The sequence below is a fragment of the Opisthocomus hoazin genome, chromosome 3 (assembly GCF_030867145.1).
Source record: "Opisthocomus hoazin isolate bOpiHoa1 chromosome 3, bOpiHoa1.hap1, whole genome shotgun sequence".
Classification (NCBI taxonomy): Eukaryota; Metazoa; Chordata; class Aves; order Opisthocomiformes; family Opisthocomidae; genus Opisthocomus; species Opisthocomus hoazin.
Genome location: NC_134416.1, coordinates 17,742,259 through 17,766,949, shown reverse-complemented (window position 1 = coordinate 17,766,949; position 24,691 = coordinate 17,742,259). Strand labels below are relative to the sequence as shown.

General features: G+C 40.0%; 1 protein-coding gene across 5 annotated transcripts in view; it reads right to left on the bottom strand.

Moving 5' to 3' along the window:
• Positions 1 to 24,691, bottom strand: part of TRPS1 (transcriptional repressor GATA binding 1) — a 217,320-nt gene that overhangs the window by 127,409 nt on the left and 65,220 nt on the right. The window lies entirely within an intron of this gene.

Sequence of the window (24,691 nt, the reverse complement as noted above, 5' to 3'; positions counted from 1 at the left end):
AATGAAAACAAACAGGAGTCTTTGGAAGGGAAGTAAAACTAACGTAGGCAGTGGTGAAAGAGCTATATAAAAGGCAAATATGCCAGCGTCAGATAGTAGAATGGCAATTAGCCAACAGTTTAAAGACAAAAGTCTCACATCAAAAGGAAGAGAATTTAAAAAACACATACTGTCTTACTTCCCAGCCCTCTTGCAACCAGGGCACTGACCCTGCAACAAGATCCTGATGGCTGGATACAGTTCAGCGGACTATTTACATCTTTCGGGTAAGCGGAGTTGGGGTCTGAGCTAATGCATTATGCAAGCCAGAGTAACTGTGTTATACACTGCGACTAGCTTAGATCCATGAGGAATTCAGAGCAAATATGATCAAGACAACTGTGTACCTCATGGGGTGAGGCTCACCACACAACTCTGCAACTGTATTTCTCATCCAATTCTATTTCCCATTTTAGAAATACCAGGCAGTTTAGAACCACCAGGTTTCTAAGCAAGCAGTCAGAAGGGGCACATGAAAATTATAACTTTGTCATTCTCTGGTTTTGACTGCCAAATTATAATGCTTAAATGCTCCCTCACTGTAAGGATATATATTTTTTTATGATGATCATACTGATAACCATTATGAAAAATTATATCTCAAATGCCTGGAGCAACACACTAGATTTTGAGATTATTTCATGCTTAGAAGTTGTTTAACAAAATGCAAAGTGGTCTTGCAGGCATTGCAGCTAGATTTTTACTGGAATTCACCAAGATAAGCACCTCATTTTTTAATGCATAATCAAAGCGCAGAAAGGAAAGACGAAAACATGCATAAAGCCAATCCTCACAAATCAACACCAACTCACATTAGGTTCTTCAGGAACGTAAGACAACTGACAGACTGTGCTCTGATTTTTGTATTTAACTCACTGGCTCAAATTCAGATTGTACCTCCCTGTCAAGGCTCTTGCAGGTAATTAGCAGTAAGGAAATAATAGCCTTCAAAGTCTGTGCTTATTATTCTTTTATTCCAACTAAACATAATACTTGGCAAAAACAGAGGACTCCCTTCCAGCACTTTTTCCTCCTTCCTGTCCCCTTCTCTCCCTCCAAATCCTTCAAGCCAGAGTCTCTGAAGTCAGTGGATCTACTAAATAAATCACAGCAATCCTCTGTGCAACATTTCTCTTTTGAAGAATTTAATTTGTCCTGCCTGCTTAGCAGGAGAGGCGGCTTTTTGTCCCTCACTGCAGGTTCTGCATTGCTTCTTGGTTTTGTGAAGCCAAAGCCCCCATTCCCTTTAAGCAATACTGCTGCCATTTACTGTCATCCTCTGATGAACTGGGTGACTTGTCAAATTGTATTCCAGCAGCCCCCAGCCTCAAACCCAAAGGGTTCATGCAAACCTCTGTGGATCTACTTCCATGAACGAAAGAGTTAATCCAAAAGACCTCTACTAATGCGCAATTGCAATTAATGTGAAGGTTGCTAACAGAAACAGAAGAGTACAGATGTTGAATTCTAAATCTATTTGGGAGCAACCCGCTCTTACACAATATGGAAAAATGGCAACGAGATTTCAACGGGCTTTTCATGTACAAGGCCCTGAGGTAATGAGATAATGTATTGTTTCGATTTCCAAAGGCTGTAACTTTCTTAAAAAAAAAAAAAACCACCAAAAAAACACCCAAAAAAAGCAAAGAAGGGAAGAGATGTTCCTTATAAAAAGGGAGGGTTGCATACCTTATCTGCCTTCCTATGACACTGCTGACATCAACAGCGCAGGCATGACTACAGTGCTCATGTTTTGGTGTGGGTTTTTTTCTTCTCCATTAGTTTTATAAGATTGGCTGGGATTTACATGAAAGGTTGTTGATCACCTAAGGCAAATAGCATGATCAAATAGATGAAATTAAAAGTAACCAGCCTCAACAAGCAAGACACAGAAGGCGGATTCTATGAATGACACACTCGCTGCTCTACCTGCAGACTGTAAATCATCACATGCTCACTTGACAGTGCCAGACATAGGCAGATCAGCACTAAAACATCGTGAGTCCAAACACAGGGGTTTTTTTCCGAACAATCAGCGTCTTGGAAGTGGAGAGTGAGGGTGTTTTTTCGCATGATTCCCCCCACCCCCATCCCCCTCTTTCATATTCAAACACTTGGGGCAAGGCAATTTGACACTGGTTTCTGTAACAAACCTGGTCAGGCAGGATTTCTCACACACCCTGCACAAAAGGCTAACCTCTCACAAAGTACTTCTTGGAGATTTACGTCAAGGTTGAGTGAACTGCAGCCAGGGAACTGAGCTCAAAACACTGTGTGAAAGCCTCTGGTGCTAATCACTACACCAGTGGGTTAGCTGGAGAGGAACTGGGGAGGGGGGGGCAAACAACAAACAAATAAAAAATACTCTTTGTAGTGTATTATTTCCAATATTCAGCTACAATATTACCAGGAAAAAAAGTGAATCACTTGTAATTGAAAAGTTCCTCGAATTATCAAAATTTTGAAATAGCTGTACTAAAAAAACAAATCAATCAGCTTCACTATTCAAAAGAAGTTAAGGTAGTCACTGCTAAGACTAGTTTCCCAGTTTCCTTTTTCCCAACTTTTATTCCATATTTCCAATGATATATTAAGGGATGGCGAGGCAATGCTGTAACTCTGACATCGATCTCAGTTGTTGCTGCTGGAGATATCTTCCAGAGAGAATCCAGTGCTGGATTTATACACAATGTCAGAGGTGAACTCTATTAGATAAGCAGCGGGAATAAAGTGATTGACAAGTACTGATAGACCTTGTCCAGGCTACGATAGCAGGACCTTGTTAGAACAGATTAACTAAGTTGTTCTGTCCGTCCAGCGTAGACAAGCCACGCTGTTGTGTCTAAGTGTAAATTAATACCTTAGGAGTTTTCAGTGCATATTGCCTTGTGCTCACTGCGTTCAAAACACTAGCTAACCTTTTCCATCACTCTGTCTTTATGATCTAGGTTGGATGTGTTTTTTATGTTTAAAACAGTGTATTACACAACTGGTTCAGCTGAAATGAATTCCAAGGGGAACTCAGATGTTCCCCAGACCCACTCTTCGGTCATCATTTGTCCAAAAGTGAGTTCACATTCATCTGAAAGTCACTTATTTCTCATCTAAACAGTGGAAGACATTTCGATATTCCCTAATAAAAAAGGATAAGAAAGAATAATCCAAACACTACGTAGGCTTTTAATCTTGAATGCTGCAAGGTCCTGCAGCGCAGCTGCACTGGGCTGGCAGGCGCAGGCTGGCCCCTTCGCCCTGCGGGGTGGCAGCAGCCAGGCCGGATCCAGCACAGCCCTGCCCTTCCCGCTGCAGGTCCACAGCGTTGGGAAGGTAAATTTTATTTCCTCCACTGTGACACACTGTTGCACTAAATTTGACCCACTATTTGTTTCGCAAATGTTTTAACATGTTGTCAAAATTGCCATTATTTCATACAACAGTGTGTTTATTTACTACACAGACATTGTATAGGCACTTAATTGATCCAGTTGCTCAAATAACTTTACTCCACCAGACCTATCCTCACACCACAATACAGAGGCAAAAAGCAACTGCGAAGCACTTGTCCAGCTTACTGTAAACTTCAGGAGAGAAAGGTAACTACTAGCAGAGATAAGTATTAGTCACCAATGTTTTTAAAAAAAAACAAACGACAAAAACCCCCACATAAATTCCTGTATTATTTAAGAAATCAAAGTTACCATTTTGTAACTGCTGTCAGAAAGATGGAAATGTTAAGAAAGACTTTCTTCATATTGCTGCAAGAATCCCAGCTGCCGAGCATTTACTGCGGCCCTGTAAAATTGGGGTGGAGAAATTCCCTGCTGCAATAAAAATGTCCATAAACCCATAAACAAGAGACACATCAGTTCCTTTAAAGAAAAAAAGGAGATAACATTAGGACAGCCTTTCATCCTTACTGTGTCTGAAGGACTTAAGACACACTTTGCTGCCTAAATATAATCAGCAACATTACCACACTAGTACCCTGAACAAGCATTTAAAGTGACATAGAACTTTTAAAAAATATTTTTTTTGTGAAATGGTGTTTGTTAGCAGTGTTGGGAAACACAGAAGAACAAATTTCAAGGGAAAGTATTAGAGACTGTTCAGTGGTGAAGAGATTAAATCAACTTTTTAAAAGCAGTCAATCACACAATCCAACAGTAAAATAATTTTGAAACATCCAAAAATTACCATCTGAGCATATCTGGAATATTCAACATGATGGGGTCTTATTGTAGAAGGTGATCATTTTCAATGTGACTAGGTCCTTTTCAGTAGGGTGAGGATTCTGCTTCTTTACTTGTTTGGGTTTTTTTTTCTTTTATGGACTTCTTACGACCATGAACCAATCTTCAGCGCCTCTACTTTCCATGCACAGCTCTGCATGCACAGCACGGCGCAGGGCCCATCACAATATCGCGGACAGCTTTCCTTTGCAAAATCCCTGCCTGTTTGCTAATGCCTGGTGCAGAATGAAGACAAAACACTGCTTTTGCAAGCACCTCAAAAAACAGGTGGTTTTGCTTGTTTTAATTTGTCTTTGAATGACTGGCGCTTGGGGGCTGGATAAGCTCAGGAGATCTCTGAGCAGAGAGCAGTGTAGAAAGGTGTTATACACTTGTAACAAAAGATTTAGAAAATAGTCTGTAACAGACATTATGAGCTGGCTTTTAATTTTTCTTGGATCATCTTCAGTCAAGCTTTGCCATCCTGTAGAATTGCCTCACTTAAAAACACTTATTTGTATTAGCACAACTGAGTGCGAAAGAGCAAGGTGGACTTTGAAATTACTCATTTGCTTTTTGCTTCTTCACACTAGAATTCCCCCAAATGTAACACACAGCAAGTTAGAGGGTCATCATCCAACTCCAGTCACCTAATTTACAGGCCTAAATCAAGAAAGTAATGTCCCCAGGCTTCCTAAATTGTCAGTCAAGGTAAAGAGAAATGATTTGAGAAGGCAGATATGCTTCTGCTTTGACTTGCATTCTGGACGCACCTCTCTCTCTTCACCAGTTGTGGAAGGAGCCTAAGAAAACTCCTCTTCTTACCTAGGCATGTCATTTGGGCTCCCATTAGGTGATACAAAGATTCCTGTATTTTCAGTGCCTCCAGCTCAAAGATTTTTGCCCATTCTTGCCTCCACTCTGTGACAGCTATTGTACACAAGAAAGGCTGCTGAATCATAAGAATCCAGTTACAGAGTTTTTTTCTTTCTCTTTGAAGAAATCTACTCTCTTTCAACAGTTATCCACGCCCATCGCTTAATCGTGAGCCATTCATAACACTGCAGAAACCTCGTTTCAAAACTTCAAATTACAGAATATACCATGCACACAGTGTCAAGCAATTTATCCCATATATCCCAGTAACTGCAAGGTGTAGGTCATCTGAATAAGGTCATGAAAAAAGTAGAGGGGCTGAATATGAGTGGGGAAACCCACGTACAACTCTTCTCCTATTGACAGTGCAACCCTTATCCTATTGACAGTGGTAGGGGAGCAGATCAGTCCAAGCCATACCTTAGTAAATCAGTGAATGGCCTTTAAAATTCAAATACATTGCTCAACGCCCAATCCAGACGCTTCCTTTTTTGCTTATTCTCAGCATATATGATTTGTGCAGCCCTTGCATATAACAGAATGACTTTCACATGCTCACAAGGGAAAAATCATTTAACAACTGGTAACACTGCATACTTTACTCCCATGAAATACGCTATCCAGTGGCCTTTTATTGTTGCTTTATTCGTATAACCTGTTAGATACATTGAAGTACGTGACCCAGGAAGGTAATTTCTACCAATGATAATGAGCAAAAACATGATCAACTGTTTTTCAGTTTTTGAACTTTGTGTAATGGTGCTTCATTTCTTGGTTTCTAAGTTGTTGTTGCTGTTTTAAATGAACATCGCTGAATATTTAACAGGAATCACCAGGAACGTTAGGTCAGAGTTTGCATTTCTGGATTTAAACAGCTGACTAAAGTGTAAAGGGTAGCAAATCACTGATAATGACTCAAGGCCTCCTGTAACTTAAAATGGACATTAGCAGACTATTTACTGCACTTTGAGATGGATTTCACAGATTCAGAAGGAACAAAGGCAGGTACATTAAAAGTGAGAAGTATAAAGAAATAAAGCACTAAAAGCTTGTTTGAGATTAAAAAAAAAATCTATATAGTAAAATTTTAGACCAAGCTCCCTGGGCCACTTTTCCTAGTTAATTCTTCGACTTCTCAGAGATATGCTTTCTCTTCAGATCCCTTGTTTCCTTATCTCTTACAGGCTGGGCCTTCCTGACTTTTCAACAGTGAGCCCAAGCAAGAGGAAACACGCCTTTCCCATACACACACACCTCACGTACTGATGGAATCATTTTCAATCTTACCCAAATAAGCTCATCAGCTTTTCCTTTCCATCTTACTCCCTTTTTCTGCTTCACAAATATCCTCTCATTCCCTCTGATTTAAGTTTTATCTTACAAAGCTGTCAATTTAGCATGTCTTTAAATGTAGTTCCAGAGAATGACTATCACTTGGCTCTGTGCAGACTAGTACTGAAGATACAGCTCTCATCTTCAATGGCCTTACACCGTTCCCTTTTTAAAGAAATGTCACCCTAGAAATTTAAACACATATATTAAACTAGAAAAATAAAACTATTAATAAAACTGTAATTATTCCATGAAATAATGTTTTTAAGTTTTAGCCAGAACCTTCCCCTTGCCTTCTTAATTAAAGCCATATTAGTACTTCCAATTAACTGACAAATTAAATTTGGAGACAGAGGAGTCATTAACTGCAGATATGCTGAAGTTTTGCCTCCTACCTGTGGTGATTCGGACAAAGCAGAAGCAGACACTCCTTTTATTTTTATCACCTCCCGTAATTGCTGTGTAGTGGTGTATGTGTCTAGGCTTCCTTCATAGTCACTGGAGACGAAGCCAACACAACGAATAGCCAAAAAGTGTGCAGTTCTCTCTCACTACAGAGAAATACTCTTTTGGATGAGGTAACTCACTTTCTGTACTTCACAACTGTGTTGTTTAAATTTGCATTGGCTCCAAGAATCCTAGACAGATAACTCGGGCACAGACACCTCCATCACAATTAGATGAGACAAGTCCCACCCTGAAAGTCCATGGGATGGAGTAACTTCAGGGAGGCTTCTTCTCCTAGGATCTCAGGATCATTTCCTACAACAGGAGTCCCAGTCAAAGACAGATTTCTCATTTCACCGAAATCTGGTCCAGGTCAAATGGAGTAATAAAATAATATAGGGTAACAGGCCCAGAGAGAAACCACTGCTGTTTGACCTGGTGACTCTCGAATGACACCAGCTTGGCACATGGGAAGAAAGAGAAGGCTTTTCTGTCACATTTCAAGGTAAGATTAATTGAAAATGGCATTCGAAGTTAATCCCTTGTTTCAGTTGCAGGGCCACAAATTTATTCTGCCTTTGTATTTAGTTAAAATTTCCTATGCCTGAAAGCAAGTTGCTCGATTTCTGAACAGCACGACATATTTCATGTTCTGAACTTATGCATTAGCCTTTTGAATTCATATTCCAGCTTAAATTTCGATGTATGTCAAACACAAGATGTTAGGCACATTCGGTGCAGTTCTCTACATGCACGCAGCCCTGTTCTGGCTTTCACTTTCTAACTGGGAACCTGCCATCTGCAGCGAAAGCCCTATCTTCTAAATGCAATTTATAGTTCCTGGGCTATGTTCAGACAGCTTCCTTAGAGGACTCCATCTGTTTTGAAGCTGTTTTTCCTGCTGCTATCATTATACTCTTTTTCTCAGCAACTTCATAAACTCTGTTGGTGTCTCCTTTCTATCCCTTTTGTAGTCATAATAGCCCTTCAAGTTATCAAATGATGGTAATATTGGTTAAAAAAGTCAGATTTCACACAGAAAAACAATAAAAAGGTAATCCATTTTCTTTGCTATCTAACAAAGCCAAATTAAATGTTGGTCTTAAACAATCTAGTTTAATATTTCAACAGGATGGTACAAATTTTTCATTCTTTTTTGTACAATTTTGCATTGGCACAACTGTCAGTGTATTTCAGCCATTTGTGCTTCCCGTGTTATTAACGGAAGGTAACTCGAACCTTTCAACAGTTTCTTCTAGAAAAGGATGTGGAGGCAGGTTGATGTTCTCCACATACTAATAAGAGAGTGACATAGCTATGCTGGTCATGGTGGAGCTCTCCAGAAAACCCTAACAGAGGAGAAAAGGCACACCTTTTAACTTTCCCTTTGGAAATATCTTTTATTTTAATATGTTTCCAGCGCACTTTCATATCTAACAGTCTTTGTAAAAAAAAAAAATGGTATCAGGTGGTTGAATAGATGCTGTTCTTCAAGTCACCAAGTTTGCATATGACTTATCATTTTGATGATACAGATTTATAAAGCATATTTATAATTTTTGTTCATCATTTAAAGCGTTCAGAAAGAAGAAATGGTAGGGCAAAATGTTTGACAGCTTACTGCCAGCTATTGAAAACAACCCTCACTTTGCACCTGTGATGTGACTAGAAACCAAGACCTATGCTGAAGCGCTTTTGACAATAGTAAGAGAATGCACAGTTACATTTCACAAAAATCTTAAGGAAAATCCATACTTTTCGATAATTCTATGCTGACTATGGACACTACCAGTACTTTGAAAACTTGGCTGATCGCCAGCCAGAGTCCTTCTGGTTTAGCAGGAGAACAGAGTGGTAGCAGTAGCACAAGAATGACTCAGTGAAGACACTGGTAGGCATATCCAAAAAACATTTTATATGTAATTTCTATTGAGACATCTAAATAACTTCTACAGTAAGGTCACAGCAACTTCGCCTGAGAGCTCTCAATTCTTCACATTTTGAAAACATCAAAAATAAATAGCATTCTGTCTCCAGGATTCATTTAAACAATGCTGAACAGCATGATCAATGATAAGATTATAGTGGAGAAAGCACAAACCTCTCAAATTTCCTTCCCATTGTTGCTGTTTCCATTAGCTGCCTCAGTGTCCTTACAGCCTCTTCACCGAACTACGTAAGTTTGCTCATATAAATATGGCATATACTATATATACAGCCAACAGATTTTTATATAATGTATAGGTATATTCTGTGATTATACAGAGCTGGGAATACTACACTTTTACGCCTTTGCTTAGTACAAAGAGAAACCTCAAGACTAGGAAGAATTGGTCAGGCTGAAATATCCTTTCTGACATTCCTCAAAGGGCAGATACAACTGCTGAGTTTTTCTTTCTCCATCTAGAGAGATATTATAAATATTATCTGAGAAGGCACGGACTAATCTCTTACGTACACCCTCATATTCAGTCCATCCCCTCTCTCCTTTGACACTGACTATAGACAACCTAGTCATTTCAGTAAGTTTACATTTTTTCTCCGTTATTTCTAACAAACCACAGTTACATGGCAGGGAGATGAAAGGTTGAGCAAGACTCTCAGGGCTCATGAGTAAAGTCCCTAACGAGGCACAGCTGATCTACAGACAGACGGACAGACAGACAAAGACATCAACCATGTGCTGAAAATAAACAGTTGCAGTCAACTCTCTTGCGCTGGGGAAAGGGAGAATAGCACGCTGGCCATCTCTGAGCAGCGAGAACGCCGCTGCCACTCCTCCAGACCTGCACTAGTCTAGTGATGGGAGCATGCTCTTTATACACACCTGGTTCTCATGTCTATCTGCTGTTCTCACCATCTTGACCTTACATGAATAGTTTTGAAACCATTTGTTCACGTCAGAAGTGTGACAGTATCTCAGTAAGGCAATCCGGTCTGCGAAAGAACAGCTCAGATGAGAAGTAAGTGTGCACTAGGCATACAAAATTTTAGCTGTTCTTTATAAACCTTTCTGCTTCCAAACTACCTCATATCCAACAATCCCAAAGCCATTTGCTAGTATTCATAAATATCAATGTTCTTTGGAAGCTACTATATAATAAACCTATGCATCAGCAGAAGCACAGAAGAAACTTGCATTTGTCCCAAATCATGCAGCCTGTCTAAGAGAAGGGCTCTTGGCTCCTCCTCCCCTATCAATCACACCCTTGTCCAAGCTACACAATGGATGCACAAAACATTAACCCACAGGAGCCATTTAATACCCTGAGGTGAATGCGCCCATCAACCGCAAGTTTACCAGTTTCTGGTAGGCAACATCAGACTGAACATCTGATATCCTCCTGATTATGGAGAAGCAGTATTTTCTTCGCAGTAATTTGACTCCATTGCTGCAGTCAACATACTTAAACAGAATGCTGTCAATGCCTATATTTTATCAGTTGCAATATATGTTTCAAAGCATTATAAACATGGGAATTGTCAGATACCGTATACCATGGTAAGTCCTATTAAAAAAACCCCAAACTTTAAACAGATAAAATTACTCTGGATGTGTACTGCCCAGTCTATGCTGTATATATTAACATTTACCAGCAGGAAAACAGAGAGTCCTGATGTTTTCCATGAAATAAAACCAGAACAAGAACCAGTAGGCCCATCAGATGCCGAGCAAATCTGGACTCACTGTGCTGGAACATGGCGTAGAAACACGACACAAGAACAGACTGAGCATATCGGATGCAGCTTAAGCTATAAAAAACAGAGGGGAAGCATGTGGCAAACCATATAGTAATGGTACTAATAGTGGTACTAATTGTTGTACCTTAATGCCTTCCATAAGCCATCACAGGAGCACTGCATTTACCTAAGCTTTTACTTCATCAGTTCTGCCTGAATTTTCCTCTTACTTCTGCAGACTTCTTGCTGTCACAGATATCAGTTCCTATGAGTCCATCTGTAACAAATGTCCATCTGTTAAAATGTTGCTACTGTTGCAATAGCTTTCTGCATAGTGTAAATTCCAAATGTAAAATGGTAATTAACTCTACACTGTGGAAAACTTGTCATTTATGTAACTGCTTAGCTTTTTTCAAATGAAACCATACAGAACCTCACTCAGAAAAGAGAAGGTGCAATGTGTTAATAGGTATCTGCATTCACAGATTTTGCAGGTCACTACAAGAAACATCAATTTTCAGAAAAACAAAGATATTTACAAAAGAGAAAACAGTATATTGGACAGATAGTGATTTGCCATATGACTTTCACTTCAAGTACATACAGAAAAACTTTAGTACATTCTTTACATCCTACACTTCTGGCAAGTTAAGAATCCAATTGCTGTAGAAAAAATGGGCTTGTCTTATATAAAATAAAATCAACAATTCAGTCACAACTTTTATGAAGACATAATTCGTGTTTAAGAACATAGCTCATTAATATTTTAGCACTATCTGTTCAAAATGCATCACTGAAATCAACAAAAAATAAATTACTTGTCAACATGAATAAAAAATTGAGTAGGGCTGAGTATTTATTGCCATTTAACTAGCCAAAGTTCCATGCATTTGAGGACTGATTAAGAATGTATTTTACCACCTATGAAAGCAATATACCTATTGAGAAGCTACTGCGTTTTGTACTTGCTATGTCACTTTTAAACAGAGAAACTCTAAATGCTTCATGAAAATGGACAAACATGGAATAAGCATTAACTAATAGAACAAACACTTGAACTTTCAGCATGGACTAATTATTATTATTATTATTTCCACAGATAACCAGGGTCTCCATGCCGAAATAAGAAGTCTATACAGTTTCAGGAAAGAAACTCCAGCTCTCACGCGCTGCAGCTTCCCGTAGGCAAGTGGCGAGGTGATGCAGCCTCCCAGCACCCCAACGGTACTGCTCCAGCAGCCTGGGCTGGTCCTGCTGCGGAGAGCCAGAGCAACCTCCCTGCCCTGCCAGCTCCATCACTCCCGGATGAAATAGCTACTGCCAGCACAGCTGAGCTCTGGCAAAGAGCTGGGAGACAAACTTTGGACCTGGACAAACTATCAGGGGTGGTGAGCGAAGACTCTTACAGGGAAAAACCCAGAAAGCTCAAGTATCCATTTTCCCCGAAGCACAAAAGTTTTGGCAGGTTTGTTTGGTTTTATGTTGGGAATTGTATTGCTTTTCCTGGCCTCTAGCATATCTTTTAGGTGGAAAAAGAGAAATTTTGACTAAAAGAAAATGTAATTTTCATTAACTCTGTTAGTAACACTTCAGGTTTTTCTCTTTTCTGAGCAAAACAATATGCTTATTCCTATTTCATACAATGAGAACTGTAGTTATCAATTTATTTTTTCAGGTCTGAAGTGGTTTATTTTCTAACTGCACTATTTATAGGCTCAAATGATTATGGATATTTTGTAAACAAAAAAAAAATCAAGAAATCTGAGACTGAAAGCAGATGCAGGTCAAGGAAATGTAACACTTTACATAACAATCAATAAAAATGTCAATACAAACAACTACTAAAGGCACCATATGACATTCCAATGGGGGGGGCAATTCTTCCTTTTCTACTTAGACGCCTTGCTTCCTTTATCAGCAGATGGCAAGCAAATTACTAGTTCAATCCATATGTCTGTATCTGATAGACAGTGTTTTACAAGTCTGAAATTAGTTTGAAACATTTTGATGTTGGCCAGACTACAGAGGAAAACAGGGTAACTTTGTCTATTAATGAAAAGTTGGGTTTGTCATAACAAATACTTCCACAAGCTACTACGCATCCAGACTCATTCAGTCGCTAATGGAATTTGTACCCAAAGACATAATCTGTGTTTAACAGACTAACAATTTGTAGTTTCATCCATTCTGTTCTTCTGCTGTGCTCCAACATGTCTCCTTCAACTAGCTGAGGCTTACTTAGTGGTGCTGATGAAAGCAAGCAAGGTCATGAGAATATTTTTGGTAGGAAGGATATCAGATCGCGAGGGCCATTTATGTGCATGCTACTAGGCATTCGAGAGAGAACCTGTCAGAGCAAAGTCTATGCAGACCAGCACCCCGGCTCCAACCGTGGCAAAGTGCAGATGCCGAGGAGAGAGGGAGATTTAGACAATTTTGCTTAATCTCTCCCCATCAGGGTGCCTCTGTTTGCGATGCAGACGATGTCTATTTAGGAACTGTGGATCAGAAAGCCTGGACAGTTTTTACAGCAGAATGAATGGTTTGGTATTTTTTCTTTCAAAAGAAAGCTCCAAATTCAGAAAATTTCAATGAGTTTTACCACACAAAACTGTGATTTCCACAAAAGACTGATGCCGGTGAGAGCCAAACCAAGCTTAAGAAGACAAGAAAAAGAGGTTGCAGTGAAGCTTCCTTGCAACCTGGCTAAGCAAAGAGGGAAGCAGACCTACACTTACAAAACCAGCTGACAGCGGCGATCCAGAGGCACTGACAGCCAGGCAGAGCACCAGGCACACCCTGCAGCTCCCCAGGAGCTGGGAGCCCTTCGGTGCGGGCAGCTGGATGGAGATCCTGCTGACTTCTTTGCCAAGGACTTACAGAACCAGCACAGATAAAGTATTTCTCAAATCTATGTTTTTAAAAATGTTCTTTCCTCACAACAGTGATGTATTTGGGGGACTGGCATCCGAAATGGCTTATGCTTCAGTTGTTAAGCAGGGGATCACTAAAAAAGCCTTCAAATTCCTTTAGCAACAATGAAGGCTTTACCACAGGCTGTCTGTTCACTCCCTGAAATGATACATTTCAGAAGAAGTTCAGTCTGGAGGTCTACACCAATGCCAACTCGGGGCACTGAAGCCAAATGAAACACCTCTCCTGAGATACATGCAGTTGGTCACAAGCTTTGACTAAAACCGAGTGTCACGTGAGGAGTCACTTAGCCGGCCATCATACCAAGAAAGTCCAAAATGAGGGACCAAACTTAATTTTTGTAGAAGTCCATACAACAAATCTGCTGTGACAGTTGTTAAGGATACCACTGCAAGGATCTCTACCGTTTAGTTGGCTATTAGAAGGCAAAGGCACATTCATTAAGTGACGATTAAGTTTACAGTCTTACAGGCATGAAAAGATCTACTTAAAAATCAACTTCTGCTAAGCAGAAAATAATTTTCTGTAATAGAAAAATCAGTAAAGTTGTAACATACTCTTTGCTTTAAAAATGATTAATATTAGTCCTGCAAACCACTTGGCTAACTAACGACAAGAAATACTGTGTTCAGTAAAGAAGTCTTTTCACTTTTAATTTAAAAATAAATATAAATTTAAAATTTTCATTCTAATTTTTAAAGCTAATTTAAAAATTTTAAACAAACCAGTAAAACACACGTACGCACACAAACATATGTAGGTGCCAAACTGTTTATAAGCCTTGAAGCCTGCAAGATTTTAATCATGTTTTCCATTAACTCTCCCCACCCCTCAAACACTGCATAAGGTAGGGTTTATGAGACTTTTAAACAAAAGGAAATATTTAAGTTTCTAGTATACCTCAATCAAATATAAATGAATTTCAGTAATATACGAACAGGTATGGTGCTACTGTCAATGGAGAGCTTTACTGCTGCTTGTCTTCTTCATCAGCCACAGGGATGAATGCCAAAATGATCACCACAGCTCAGTCTGTAACTGAAAATTCTTTTCTGAAGAAATGGGCTGGCTAAGCTTATTCTGCAGAATAGAAACTTTTAAACAGATGTGGAATACATCCACTTGAGTTGGGAGAGGAGCTGCCATGAAATGTCGAAAAAATATGGTGTATAACTCAGTGTTTTCTAACTCAAAAGCACAACCCCATGAACATTAAAGCAGTTACTATCAGAAAAAAACTCATAAATATGTAAAGATATTATTCTCCATATGTGTTATAAAGGGGATAATAGCGGTATATTAAGTTTTGCTTTGATTTGAAAGCTTTCTCCTTGCGGTGTCTGCCTTACAGCCTTTTAGTCATGTACAGACTGGAGTAGCAACAGCTTTGAAGTGCCCAACTTCCAGTGAAGTTTCTAACATTTTTAGTAAGTCTGAAGAGGTCTGTGTATGATTTACTTTAATTTCAGAACAAGCTCAGAAATTCACCCTAACACAAAAAGATACAGTTTCTTCAGGAAAGAATGGGAGAATCATCTGAGCACACTATCACTGTTGGGGCACAGTGGGAGAGTGGCATGAAAATACTCTGGCAACATGATCAAGTCAAATTCAAAATAATGAGTATATAAATGACAATACTCAGAACTTTAAGGGAAACAACACAGAGTTTTGTATAGATGAGATTTCTTTTTTTCAAACAGTAAATATAGTTTAAGTGATTCACAGTCGATTTTTGTAATTGCAGTGGAGCAGCTGTGATCAGACTCTATTTGTAGCATCATAATAAATTTGCCCCCCACCTACTAAAATTAGTTCTAAGTATCCAAAATTCCCATTTGAACATCTGACTGAACAAAACAGGCATTGCTCCATGCCAAAAACTGGAGGAAATAGACCTAAAATATGCCATTTTCTCACCAGAAATTGTAGGCTCCCAGAATAACATGTGAATTAAAATTCCTTCCAAGCTTGTTTGCATTGCTCCTCGTTCCCATTCATAACAAATTCTTTGACAAATGTTCTGATTATTTCTCTTTTTTCCTTGCTTTTTAAAATTTAAACACAATTTTCAAATCACAGACAGTCTTGCAAGGAGAAACAGCTGATAGTACAACCCATCTGAAAATGGAGCGGGTGGAATTTCACTCTCAGTAAGTGCTGGAGGCAACTCACATGATTAAAGAGTGCACTGTAAGCCATCGTTAAAAGACTTCTTCCTGTAAGTGAAAACGTGTAGTTTGGCACTATACACATCAGAGGCACATAAACCAAAATGAGGTCAAAATCAAACAAATGTCTTGCTCCAAAATTCCTGCTTTCTCTTTTTTTTTTCCCCAGGCTGGAGGAAAGAAGAGAAATTTAACAAAGTTAAAATTAAAATTATAATCTGTTTCTTAATTTTTTTGCTGATATTCTTGCCAAAAGTTACAACATCATGCCCAGAGAAGTTAACCGGGAATATTGATTCAGTATGCCTATGGATCAGGGTCTTCTTGCCACGACAACAGTGTTGCACAACACAGAGTTTAACGCACCTTTCTCCGCTCCCGTCTTTTGAGATGAGAAACTGTACTTATTCCCATTTTACAGACCGAATCGGGAGACTAAGGCCCAGAGCACCCAAGAAATCATAGGGAATTAACCATCTGACTAGGACAAATGTGATTCACCAACCTGAGATTGCACATCTCAGGCAGCACAGGGATACACAAACTCAGCAAAGATTTCAAAGTCCATCTGCCAACTGCCCGCAGAGCGCTGCATAGCCTGGGCTGCCACCAGGCCATTTGTTTCAGAAACCTAATACTGTGCACGGCGTAAAAAGAGAAAACATCCTTATTCCTCCTCCCAACTTTATGCACAAATTATATCCTATCTGAACTCTAAATAATGTAACATGGAATATGGAATGCATATATTATAGATTTATATTACATACACATATGGTTATATCACTACAACAAAGGTTGTAAGGTTTTCTAAAAGATACATAATGCTACTTAGAAAATGCCTAGAAAGACATCAACAGAACCATTCAGCCATTATAAAGATTAATTTTAAAAACAGAACTTCGTACAATAAGAAAATTAATTACATTAGGCAGGAAATTGTACACTAAATCAACTGTGCTAGATTAGAGATCTTAAAATTAAGATGACTTCCAAGGTGGTCACGTGCATATTCTGAGGAGTGTTAAGGTAACAAAAGACATTCCAGAAAACCTGCTGCATATCTCACATGTATATATCTATTTCTGTTACAGCACACATCTGTTCATATAACAACTATTTTCCATAGTTGTCATTTTTAACTGGCTCTATTAACCCCTAGATACTTCCATGGAAAAATCACAGAACATGTGTGCGCTCTGTTTATTCATAAATCTGTTTTTAAATCTTTACTATTTTGAATTTGTTCAGATGTGGATAGCATCTGGATTCCTTCAAATCAATTATAATTACAATGTTCTTTTCTTCATCCAATAAATTAAACATTTATTTGCTGTCTATCATAATATCCCTCCTCTAAAAGAGTATATTTATCGTGTCTTTTAATTACCAAATACATGTAGAGGATTGTCTGAAATTCAACACAGAAAGCAACTCTGCACTTCCAGATGTTAAGAGGTATCTTCACAATGACTTTCATTGTTCAGCACCATAGTACTTCCGGCAAAAATAGAATTATATACAATCCTTGCCTGCATTCATCTATGAAATTTAATTTTCCATTGAAAATCTACAAGTTAGCAGCAACTTCTGCCCTTGGATATGAATGCGTGTTTCCTATTGGATCCGATTGGTCAAAGATTATCCTTAAGTTTCTAAATACGATTGAAGCTGCCATTTCACTTCAGGTATATAATCTAACACTTAGTACTACTACCAATACAGAACAATAACAGGGCTGTACAATGGTTACAGTTGCACTTAACTTTTGGAAACTTTGGAGAAGCTCAGCTAATTATTGGAATTGCTCATCGTGGGAGAAGCTGTGATTACTTACTTCCCAGTTGAGACAAGGCTTCCCATTGATAGTTCTCAGAATTGTTTAGACTGGAGGGAGCTGCTGCTGCACTGTTTGCCTTTGCAGCGCCCACAGCTATGCTCCATACAGAATCACAGAATCACAGAATCACAGAATAGTAGGGGTTGGAAGGGACCTCTGTGGGTCATCTAGTCCAACCCCCCCGCCGAAGCAGGGTCACCTACAGCAGGCTGCACAGGACCTTGTCCAGGCGGGTCTTGAATATCTCCAGAGAAGGAGACTCCACAACCTCCCTGGGCAGCCTGTTCCAGTGCTCCATCACCCTCAGAGCGAAGAAGTTCTTCCTCATGTTCAGCTAGAGCTTCCTATGCTTCAGTTTGTGCCCACTGCCCCTTGTCCTGTTGCTGGGCACCACTGAAAAGAGTCTGGCCCCATTCTCCTGACAGCCACCCTTAAGATATTTATAGGCATTTATAAGGTCCCCTTTCAGCCTTCTCTTCTTCAGGCTAAACAAGCCCAGCTCCCTCAACCTTTCCTTGTAGGAGAGATGCTCCAGTCCCCTCATCATCCCCTTTAACTGAGCGCCACAGCCACTGTGAGATCAACTTAAAAAAATAATAAAAATTCAGGAATATAGTTGAAGACAGGGAAAAAAAGAAAAAGTAGCTGCTTACCAGGATTGGTCATACCTAACAGAATAACATTTCCTCATTCTGTGTGTCCGGTTTGGAGCAAGGGGGCATGAATAAGAGTGGCAGGATGGGGTTGTTTTTGGTGTCAGCCAAACAGTGCTGAGGGGCTGAGCCAGGCGAGGGACCTCCACGCCTCAGACCCAGGCGAGGGAGGCTCTGGCCAGGGGCTCCCGGCCAGGGCAAGGGACACACCAGGGGCCCCTCTGCCCGCACCCCCATCCCGTCCGGAGCAGTGGGGGCTGCCAGGGAGAGCAGCACCCATGCACTGAGGGTACACCCAGCTTCATGCTGAGCTCAGCACCCACCATTCCCCGTGGCCCCGACGGTGCGGAGCGGCAGCTGCCTCAAGTGCCCAGGTGACATTTGCCCAGCTGCTGCTTCTCGCTGCCTCCGACGCCGGGACACCAAACACTGGACCGGAGAGAGCGCAAGAGAGGCGCTCCTACCCGAACTAGCTACGGGTAATATAAAATTTAGTTAATTGCACTGACACTGATTGCCAACCTGTTTCAGCCACTCAGTTCAATACAAGAAAGCACTCTTTTGTTCTCGTCTTCATTACTGTCTCTCCCATCCGAACGAAGCAGCTTGCTTTAAGTCAAGAATTATCTCTGTACTCCCCGCTTGAATCATTGTTATTGATCATAGCAACTTCAATAAATCCTGCCGCTTACGCAGCGGCCCGAGGGCCCGCGCCGATCTCCCTGGCCCTTTGTTCCACATACTGATTCACCTTTTCATCAAGGATTTTGACGTAGCTGCTGCCCTTTCACATTATTACCGCGCCCCACCCAAATAATGATTTTATCATTTAATTCTCTTCTAAACCGCATTTCGTAAAAGAGAGAAGAAAAAAAAAACATGCACTGACGGGTGGGTAAACACGCACAAGGTGAGGTTGTCTCTCCACATGACAGACACACCCCACACAAAAACCAGAAACATGCCTTTAACCGGGCAGGTTAACATTTTTCTAAAAGTTACTTTCTAGTCCTATCTGATCACTCCGTCAGGATGAGTAATGCAAAACATTCAATTTCTTGTGGGTTTGGTTCCAGTAGTTACTAAAAGCAGCCAAGTACATGTTTGTTTCTAAACTACTTGAAACCTTCAGAAAGTTGTTTTAGCTTTGCTCGCGAGCCCTTCACCAGCACGGGGATTTCACCCGCCTCGGTTTTGCGCAGGAAACCCGATGCTTCAAAACCATTTCTCTTCAAGTCCTAACTTTATTTTCTCATTTTCCTTGTCAGAGGATTCTTGCCGTTTTCCAGGATGTAGTTATATCTAAAAACGTACCCCACTGCCTCCCCAGGCAGAGACTTGTGGAAACAGGTGCTTCTTAAAAAAAAAACGAAAGACTTTGGCAGCTCATTGACCTGACCAAGCTCGGTGCATTAGTAAGACACAGTGCCTGCTGAGTTTGCCTCAGCTAATTAGAGGACCCGTATGGCAATGAATGGCCTCGACTATAAATACTTCCTGAAAGATCTCTAACAGAGTGAGAGGAAATGGGGGGAAAATGAGATGCAGTTACGGAGAAACTATTTCAGATGTTTCTGCTTTAAAGGGCTGCTTTTTCTTTCCCAAAGTGGCTGAGGGACTAGATGCAGCATCCAAGACCTACACCAACTTAAATATAAGATGTATGATACAATTATATGGATTAAATTTAATTCTGTAGATATACCATTCAGATGTTGTTATCAAAAGATGGTTGGAAGTGGGACACAATGCTAAAGCCCACAAAAACTTCCATCCATTACCCTGTAGTGACCACCAAAAAATCACACTTAAACCAAGATCCCACTCTGTGTGCTTGAACCTCCCAGTGCTGCTCTTTGTGCTCCTGCTAAAGGCAGCAGCAATACTTTTACCAACATCAGGGAGGCAGGTTTTACCTCAAAGGTATGCTATCCTTCTGGCCAAGAACTGAATGTTCAGACAAGCCTTTTGGCAATCACAAAGGCCAGTTCACCATTTCCACTGCTCTGCAGCTATCTGGCACCTAACTCTGTGGATAACAGGAGTTGGTACTTTACAACAGGGGGCATGTTTCACCACTAGGGATTCTGTCTGATATTTACTACACTGATATTAAATAAATTATATGTAAATTTACTAATACAAACATACCTACGGCTTATTTTAAAATTAGCTCCATCACTCAGCCACACAGGAGAACACAAAACAGGGAGAAGGGAAATAACTTCTTCTGATCTCCTGCCTCCCCCAAATTTAAAGCCATATAGCCAGCTCTAGACAGAACACTATATGAAATATCAGAAGTGTAAATATCACGGACAATAAAAAAATAGCTCTTCTTAAAGTAAATGGAAACTCTCTAGAAACGCTGTTATTTCCTCTAGTGTGTAAACAGTCTGACCATTATGGTACAAAATAATCTCAATTTAATAGAAAAACTGATTTTATCCTTTGCCTCACATAAAAAGCTCATAGCAAAGGTTAACATAACTTCAACCAGTTATTTAATGTTACAGCCTGCAGTCTGCCTTTGATAAAAATCACCAGTATCTTTGCAATAATTTAATATTCTCTCTCCCTCTGACAGTACTCAAATCCCCTCGTTGCATGCGTTACGATTAATACACAAGTGTCTCCCACAGAATCACAGAATGTTAGGGGTTGGAAGGGACCTCTGGGGACCTGTACAAGACCTTGTCCAGGCAGGTCTTGAATATCTCCAGAGAAAGAGACTCCACAACCTCCCTGGGCAGCCTGTTCCAGTGCTCCATCACCCTCAGAGCGAAGTTGTTCTTCCTCATGTTCAGACGGAACTTCCTGTGCTTCAGTTTGTGCCCATTGCCCCTTGTCCTGTCGCTGGGCACCACTGAAAAGAGTCTGGCCCCATCCTCCTGACACCCACCCTTCAGATATTTATAGGCATTTGTAAGGTCGCCTCTCAGCCTTCTCTTCTCCAGGCTAAACAAGCCCAGCTTCCTCAGTCTTTCCTTGTAGGAGAGATGCTCCAGTCCCCTCATCATCCTCATAGCCCTCCGCTGGACTGTCTCTAGTAGCTCCTCATCTTTCTTGAACTGGGGAGCCCAGAAGTGGACACAGCACTCCAGATGTGGCCTCACTAGGGCAGAGTAGAGGGGGAGAAGAACCTCCCTCGACCTGCTGGCCACACTCTGCTTAATGCACCCCAGGATGCCATTGGCATTCTTGGCAACCAGGGCACACTGCTGGCTCATGGCTCCCTGTTGCCTTCATGTCTATGCAGCACCACGGGACACACTGATCTGTGCCATTCTGTATCTGCATCAGCTAAACTACAATACGAGGCAGCAGTGTTTACCAGTACCTTTAGGTGGGCTAACTAGGTCTGTGTATAGGTCTGAAGGCTCAGGCTGCAATTCCCAATTTTATGGAAAACTTTGTTCTGCAGTGTCCACACATACCAGATCAGGACACTTCATTTAAAAACAGTTTAGCAAAAAGCTCCTGCTGTCCAAGATCTGCATTGTCAAAGCATTAAACAATCTGTCTGGCGTGGAGTCTGCTGGCTGCCAATGTGCTACCCAAAAAAAGGAACATTTTTGCATCTCAATAGACCTTCCAGTATCAACAAATCTTTAAACTATAAAATCAGCTACTCTAAGGAAGAGCAGAAATAATGTCTACATTGTACCACGCTGAGGTACATTTTTTGTAATTCCCATTTGCAAAACATACTGATTCGCTGTAAGTACAGCTGCTGGAAACATTTTAATAAGAAAAATAAATTAAAGCTACTCACAGAAGTGTACCAAGCCCCTGAGAAAGATTCTGTTACATACACACAGCTCGGAAGCGCTCTCAGGGGAAAAAGGTGTGTCCACTGCATATGTGCGTTTGCACACATGCAGATTTCAAGCTATCGCCAGTGCACCATCCCCAGCTCCTGAAAGGTCACAAGCAATTCGGTCTTCTAGATGCTAAAAAGGAAAGAAATCCTACCCTAATGACTCCCACGAATCACCTACTGTAGCACAGTATCTGAGGAGCGAACATGTCCATCATGCACGGAAGGAATGCAAGAAAGCAGCATATAAACGGCTTACACAAAATACAAAGCTCAAAAACACTCCAAGTAATTTCCAGAAGTTTACAATTATCCTGTAGGCTTTAGGGATTTCTGTAGCCAATTGTAGATTTCCACCCCTTCCCCAGCTGATCTGTATCATCTTTGATATTTTATTAAAATGCTAATCACTCCTAAACTCAGTATCTAGAAAACCCACTTGCAATATTAACTTCTACCTATACAAAAAAAAAAGTGAAAAACATGATCTCCCCTTTCCCTCCCCCCAGTCACAAGAGAACTAAAAAATGAAAAGCACATGGTATTACTGCTACTGTCAAGTCATTACAAATCATTTCTAATAAGCAGAACCACTTTATAAATACTGAATAGCCAGTACACCTAAACGGATGTGTTAGATTTTTTTTTTTTTCCAGTCCATTTCTCACAGTGTTTATTCACTGAGTAATCGCAAATTTGTAGCTTCCTCTGCGTCAGTCTTCGGGGGAAAAAAAAATGCAGGTGTCCACAATGATTTTATTATAGGTTTTGTTTCCTAGTCACCAGTCATCCTGGGATACAGTATTTTGCATGAGCGTTCATTATATGATACCAGAAGTATGTATTGATTTAACACTTTGCTTTTAGAAAGGCCCAACTTTTAGCACATTAGCTATTTCTACTATTTCACATTAGAAAAATAAATGTCTCCAAAAGTGGATAATCATGAGAGATGCGCTTAACGATATGGAGTTTTTTTTATTTCAGAGGATTACTAACACTAGCTTTTCCCAGAATGGAAGTTCTTTTCTGAACAATTTCTAATTCTGTCTGGGCCAAGTGAGCTTCCAGGCATACATATAACATAGATGTATGTCAGATAATACCTGACACTAAGCTCCCACTGGTCAAGCTGACCATCCCTTTGTCTTTTTATTCCCTGGCTCCAGTACTGCATCCCATAACTCTGTCTACAGAAAGCTAAATGAAGAGCAAAATAAAGGAATTGGCTTTCTATTATTTTTTTCACAGATCCTGGGGAATAGGGAATTAATATCACTCACAGATTCATACTCCATCATCTTCCACCATCTCCTATCCTTCAGATCACCCCTGACCTTCAAGAAGTTTGAATTCTCATTATTTTCCTCTATCCATCAATAGTGATGAAATATATATGATTAGGGACTCTGTTCAACAGACGTAGAAAGTTAACCTGTTTCCCTTTTTTAAAAAATATTTCAAACTGACAAAGGCAGCTTGCCCAATTTTCAAAGAAGAAAAGCAAAAATTTAAATATTATAACAGAGGAATAGATGCAGACGAACAAGTCCCTGGCACAACAGAGTTCAAAGAGCAAGGTGCTAAAAGCATACACAAAAGTAGTTGCTCTTTGAAGGGTGCCAGTATGGCTTCACCAGTCAGTATAGACCTAATCTGCTGACAAATCCTTTTACAAACCTTATAAAAGAAAAATTGGGTTGCACACATTTTAAAATGCAAGGAACTAATTTATACACACTGTTAATATACACAAATAAGACCTTTTTCCAGAAAACTATGGAAATTACAGGTACTTCGTGTTTCTGAACCTCCAGAAAAGATCAAAATATTTCCAAAGTGATAAAAATACTGATTTGAAAACAGATATATATATTAGCACTTTTGCATGAAGACTTCAAAAAAATATCTGAACTTGTTTCTAAAACAGGCATAAGAAGCAGCCAGTGTGCAGTTTCCCCTTCTATATTCACCAATGGCTAAAACTGATAATATAATGTCCCTACTTTACCACTTACTAAGATTTGAGGCTCCAGTTACCAACCAAATTTAGACCTTTATAGAGCTCATTTTGCATACTACCAGGTCCCTTTGCAAATTTTTGTTTAGTTGGTTTTTTTTCATTCTCTAGTAATCGAAAAATAAATGAAAATTATTTGTATTCTGATATCCCACAATATTGACTCCTCTGGTCAATATGTCTGTGCACTGCTAAGAACCATGACAAGAACTGAAGTGGGATGTAACTAGCATCATATGTACAGCGCAAATTCCACTGCTAGTCAGATACGTGTATATATTCTTATACGTATTTCCAAATGGAGGAGGGAAATACAGTCCTGCCATTCACAGTAAGCACACACCCAGGACTGCAGCAGAGAACCTGTCATACTATAACTGCATCTCATACACTTAAAATCTGTCAATAACTATTCATGACCTGTAAGGTACAAAAGACCATGGTCCGTCTAAATTGCATGCAGACTTTAAATGACCAACACATTATTTTACAATTAGAGTAACTGCAATATTTTTAAGACCACTGACTTCATTTAAAAAGAGCTTGTAAGACTTACATATGTACACAGAGAGAGATGTACCTATGTATAATCTTAGCAGACCATGGAATAAAACTTTTATCTTGCCTTTTGTCTTCTTCTCATATGTTG